Raw genomic sequence first — 6,330 nt, forward strand, 5'->3', positions numbered from 1 at the left:
GGGAGAAACCACAGAGTTAATGAAATCATGTCATAGCTCTCCTGAGGTTCAAACAGATAGAGGTCACCAGGAGAGACCAAAAACACACAGAGTAGGCTCAACACACAATGAAGGACAGAACTGCAAACAGAACTGATGCCTTCTAGAGCAAAACTCAAATATTTGCTATTGAACCTGTAATTAAAACCAGCTCTTTGTGCATCTTCTAAAATAGATTTTCACATAGCCATCCATCACACTGTCATGTGGTGGAAAGAGAAGCGGATTGAGCACGGGGCAGGTGTGAATTTATTAGCTATGGCCCTAGCAAGCTCTAAGCCTATTGTCCCTTTTATGGAATTAAAACCAACCCACTGCCACCAAATCGCTTCCAACTCATAGCGGCCCCCATACAAACTTTCCGAGGCAGTAACAGGAGGCAGATGGTCTCATCTTTCTCCCATTACAAGCAAACAAACAATAAATAAATAAATGCCAAACCTGTTGCCATGGAGTTGATTTTGACTCCTGGGGACCCATGTGTGTATCCTAAGCCCTGAATGTGAGCTTGTTTGGGGAAATGGAGTCTTTCTTTGAAGATGTATCAGTTAAATTATACCAGAGTAGGGCCCTCTCCCTACTCTCTTCTGAATGGTGTCTCATTAAGGAGGAGAATAGACATGGAAAATACCTGCTCACAGGGGGAAGACACCATATGGGGAAACATCTACAACCAGCAAAGCTGAGAAAAGAGGTACGAAAGAATTCCTCTGTCAGTCATCAGAAGGAATCAGCATGGGTCACTGATTTGGACTTGTATCCAGAACCACAAAATATAAATTCCAGGCACTCATGAATATAAGAAAGAGCTTTATATCCAAGAGAAGCTGAATATTGAGAAAATATCCCAGCCCTGTCCAGATCAAGTCCATTATTCCAATATTAGCCATAACTTCGATACCAATCTATAAAGTACTCTTCACACTCATGAAACACATGCAATGAGACTGAATGCAGGAAAATTTCAGGCCAGTGGGTGGGAAGTTTACGGATCCAGTGGTGGTGGTAGCATCTCAGCACTGATAGAGGTCTCCATCTTGGTCTCCACTTGGCTTCTCTGGCTCCAGATGTCTAGCTCCATCAGGCTCTCTCCATGTGTCTTCTCTGCAAGGATATCTCACAGGGAGTGAGCCCAGAGAGAGAGGGTGTCTCCCACCTCCAAGGAGGAATACGGAGTTTCCTGAATCCTCAGGAGAAACCAGGCCCACACAGAGGCCTCATTGGCTAAATCCTGGTCGACGGGCTAGACTCCACCCCTACATTCTTAATCCTCAAATTGACATCAGATTATGGAACTATCTCACCTTCCAAGTGGATTTCTTTTTAAAATGCAGTTTGATGATAATCATTACTACTGCAAGCGATCTGGCCCCTTAGTAAATTGTATTTTGCAGTAAATAAAAAGACCTCTGTGAGTAGTGGATAGGCGGGTTGAGTTTTCATATATGTTGAGTTTTCATATATATATGTATATATGTACATATATATACATATGATGCTGAAATTCCCCCAAGAAGTAGTTATGACATTATAAGAAAAGGCTGTGAATTTCTTGATATGTATAGTAGATTGAGGTCTGCAGTTGTAATTTCTTACCATTGCAAGATAAATGAGGAGCCCTGGTAGTGTAGTGGTTAGGTGTTTGGCTGTGATCCTCATGGTCTCCAGTTCGAAACCACCAGCAACTCCACTGGTCATTTATACTCCAGTATACACAGTGACAGTCTCAGATACACCCAGGAAATCTCTATGAGTCTGCATTGACTTGATGGCAGTGAGTTTGGGGGGATATGGTCAGAATAAATGAGTCTAGCACAAAGACTAGTAAAATGGGAGAGAGAGAGAAGGAATTCTGTGAACCCATCACTGTAGCTATACCAGCAGGCACAAAAAGCTTACACTTTTTGTGGACACTTTTTAATCTCATATTGAAAATGCAGCTTTTATGTGGGCACTGTAGTTAATATATATAACATACAAAGTATGTATTAATTGACTGTCCATGCTACCATAAGGCTTTCAGGAAACAGTAGGCTATAAGTCGTTCTGTTTTGGCAGAATCAAAAGTTGTATATGGACTTCTGACTGCGTGGTGGGTTGGCACACCAAACCATGGTGCTGTTCAAGGGTCAACTGTGTTGTTATAACAGCCTAGGAATCAAAGATGATATCATAAAGTGAACATCTGCAAAGTGAAACCCTTCACTATCCGACACTGACTTATTTTGTTTATATGCTGACAAAAATCAGAGAATGTTCAAAATTATAAGAATTGGTGAGTATAATTAACTGAACAGAGAAGAAAAATATAAACAAGTAAAACTTGACTGCTTATAATTTTGGAAGGAAAAACAAAATTTTCATAAAAATTTAATAATTGAAAATGATCTACATATTTGATTTCTAGATTTAAAATCAGTAACACAAATATGTATCTTTTCAAATATATCAACCAATAAAAATTATAATTTATTTGTATATTATGGTTATTGAGCAGAGGTGGAATGAGACAAGAAGAAGGCAAAGCATAAAGGGTGGTAAAGAGATACATAGACATACATAGGGACTATTTCAGTGGATTATCATTAAATATTAAAGAATACTAATTCCAAAGCTGGTTTTTACAACTACTTATCAATACACTTTCCACTCGCCAGTAATCCTAAATAGGGTTTCTGAGACTATAACTCTGTATGGGGCAGTCAGCTAGTTCTCCTACCGAGTGGTTGCTGGGTTCAAGCTATTGGCAGTTCAGCACCTAGTCCACAGCATCACCAAGGTTCTTCTCTTTTTTTGTAGCAATATGTAAAGTTGCTGGGACCAGCAGTGAAGAAATTACATGACAGAATGCATTGAGAAACTATTGTACAAGACCTCTCTTTAAAATGTTGAAGAACAAGGATGTCACTTTGAAGACAACGATGTGCACGATGGAAACCACAGTATTTTCTATTGCCTCCTATGCTTGTGAAAATTGAACGATGAATGAGGAAGACTGAAGAAGAATTAATGCACTTGAATTATGGTGTTGGCAAAGAATTGAAAGCACACTGGATTTACAAATCTGTCTTGAAAGAAATACTGCCAGAATGATCCTTAGAAGAGAGAACGCAATACTCAGGTTTTAAGGCATGTTATCACAAGAGACCAATCACGTGAGAAGGACATCATGCATGGTAAAATAGAAAGGCAACAAAAATATAGAAGACTCAATGAGATGGACTCACACAGTGGCTGTAACAATAGGCTCAAACATAATAACAATTTTGAGAGTGGCACTTTTGGTTGCGCATAGGGTCACTATGAGTCAGAACCAACTCAATAGAACCTTACAGGAAAAGTTAGTTTATTATGCCCACCTGACCGATAAACATATGTGGGATTAATTGAAAGGTGGAGAAATAAGTGGCTCGATGAGCCTTGCCTTTCTTGTCTCTTGCTCTTTGATCATCAGACCAGTGTGCGGCTGCCTTGCTTATTCTGTGCATCAATTTGCAAGCTACACTCCCTTGGGACACCTAACCCGTGGACTGTGTCACTATAATTTGAGGTTCCTTCAAGACCTGCTTTGCCACACCATTGGAATTGACATCTCTTGAGCTGGGGACTGTCAGACCCTGTCATCTGGCTGACTGTTGGTGACCTGCCTTGCTGTTTGCTGCCTGTGCCCGATAGCCTGAATTGCTCTACAGAGGACTACTCGGTGGCCCTCAAGACTTGAAGGACTGCCAGTGTCTCACAGCTGTCTCATAGGACTTAGTTGCACTGAGCTATTTGTACTGCTTTATAATTTAATTAACTGTTTATTTCTTATGTTTTTTATATATGTCAGTATAAATATATATATAAAGTATTAGCATTCAGGTTTTGTTTCTGTAGGGAACCCTGTCTAACACAGCCTTTGTTTCAAATTTAAATGAAACCAAAATTCAGGCCACAGACGATAAATTATCCGACCCTAATATAGACAATTTGAAAATTACCAAAGCTTGATATCCTTTCTTGAATTTGGAACATGGCGACAAGATGAAACAGTCCCCTAGATCCACCTTCTTTTGTTTCCTGAAGCTTTGATTCACCATGACTCATGAGAACTATACCAGTTTAAGCAGGCACATGAATTTGTTTGAGATATAAAAATAGCAAATGCTCATATAGTGATATAACTGCTAAAATAATTTTTATAATTGTTCACAAAGAGTTAAGATATGAAAATTTTGTAAATGTTCATGTTGATTATTAGCTGTGCTAAAATAGAGTTTGAAAAGATTAGTTCAGGTACCAGCATGACTTTGCTTTTGTCTATCTACTAAGGTCGAAGGATGAACGATTTCTTGTCTGCCCAACTACAAACCTAAAACAAGGAGACCCTGTTTGAGTGTCTTCTCTGGCACTGCACAGTACAGTTTCTGTTTCAATCAGCTCCTTGGCTGGCTTAACGTTCTTAAGCTTTGCCATGATGAGAAACTTTACAATTTTTTTAAGTTAAAAACCAGAGTGATTTATGGATTGTTTTGTTTGTTTTTGTTGTTGTTATTGTTTTGTTTTTGTCCCTTGGTCTCTTCAATTTGAAAAATAGATTATATTTTTCTGCTGCATCCTTTCTGCACCAGTATTCCTAATCTCTATTGTCTTTAGCTATAATGCCACTTCTTTTAATTAAATGCTAATATTACTTTGTTTTCCATAGTTTTCAAGCATATCTAAATCTAGTATGGTATAATTATGGGGTTGAAATATAATGAATTTTCTGGGGCAGTCCATATTTAAAAGACTTGTTTTATTATTAAACTATAAAAACCACCTTCAGGACCACTTCCTCCACAAATACAACTGTTTTTTCAGGATACTACTTTAAATGTTGAGTGGCAAGACACATTAGTAGATGGTACACAGTAACGTGTTTTTAAGAGCTAAGACTGATTTCAGACAGGCCTGAATCTATCACTTAATAAGGGTGTGACCTTCCACCATTATTCAACTTCTCTGTGTTTCAATTTTCCTATCTGTAGAACAAAGATAATATAACCAACTTCATAGTATTGTTGTAAAGTTTAAATGAAAGAATTCATGCTGATACTCAACACATTGCCCGAGAGATGAGAAGCCCCCCATAAATATTAACTAAATAGCTGTCATCGAGTTTATGTCAACTGTGTTAGTCCGAGTTGACTAGAGAAACAATCCAGAGACTCTCATATATATGGAAGAGAGAACTTTATAGCAAGAAGTAATTATGAATCCATAAAACATCCTAGCCCAGTCCAGGTTAAGTCCAAAAGTTTTATATTAGACCATAAATCTGATATTAGCCCATGAATTCCTCTTCAGACTCACGCTGCACATGCAATGATGCCGAATGCAGGAAGATCAAAGGCAGGTAGGTGGAAAGTCTTGTAGGTTCAATGGCAGTGGATGCATCTCCAGGGCTCTGACTGCCATCAGCGTGGATCCATGTGGCTTGTCAACATGAATGTGTAGCAGAGAGAGAGTGTGTCCTACCTTCAGTTAAGAAGAAACAGGTTCACAGAATCCTCATGAGAAGACCATGCCCACAAGGGGGATCAATCAGTCTCCAACCTGATTGACAGGCTAGACTCACCCCTTCATTCTTTTATCAAGTTGGCATAAAATTGTCTAACTACCACTTCACTTATAGGGATCCTATAAGACAGAGTAGAATAGCCCCTGTGAATTTCGGAAACTATTATTCTACTGAAATAGAAGCCCTGTCTTTCTCTTGCAGAGCAGCTGGTAGTTTTGAACTTCTGACCTTGAGGATTTCAGCCCAACTGTAACTCCTATGCCACCCGGGCTACTCAGTTTACCCTGAGAGGTCCAAAATAATAAATTTAGGAAAATAGGCAGTTAACCCATTGGTACTAGTTTTAAAAAACACTGGGTCCTTAAATCATATATTGACAAGAACTGGATAAGTGGGACAAAGGGAATACCATCTATACATCAGAGATGATTAATATGGTTGAAATTTTCAACAAGGAAAAATTATTCTCCCAAACAAAAATAAAACATATAAACTCAACATCTTTCTCCAAAACTTCAGGATTAGGGAGAGTTTTATTGTTTTTGTTTTTCTCTTAATATCTTTGAGAGATTGAAATAACTAACAACAACCATTGAAATTATAAAAGTCTTTCCCAATGAGCTACATGAAGTACTTGGGGACTTGCCAAAAATTTCTGATGAAAAAAATTGGAAAGAACACACAATTATTAATCAAATTGAGTTCTTCAAACAGAAATTAAACAATGCACCATCATTTAATTAGCA

This window comes from Tenrec ecaudatus, chromosome 8 (assembly GCF_050624435.1).
Source record: "Tenrec ecaudatus isolate mTenEca1 chromosome 8, mTenEca1.hap1, whole genome shotgun sequence".
Classification (NCBI taxonomy): Eukaryota; Metazoa; Chordata; class Mammalia; order Afrosoricida; family Tenrecidae; genus Tenrec; species Tenrec ecaudatus.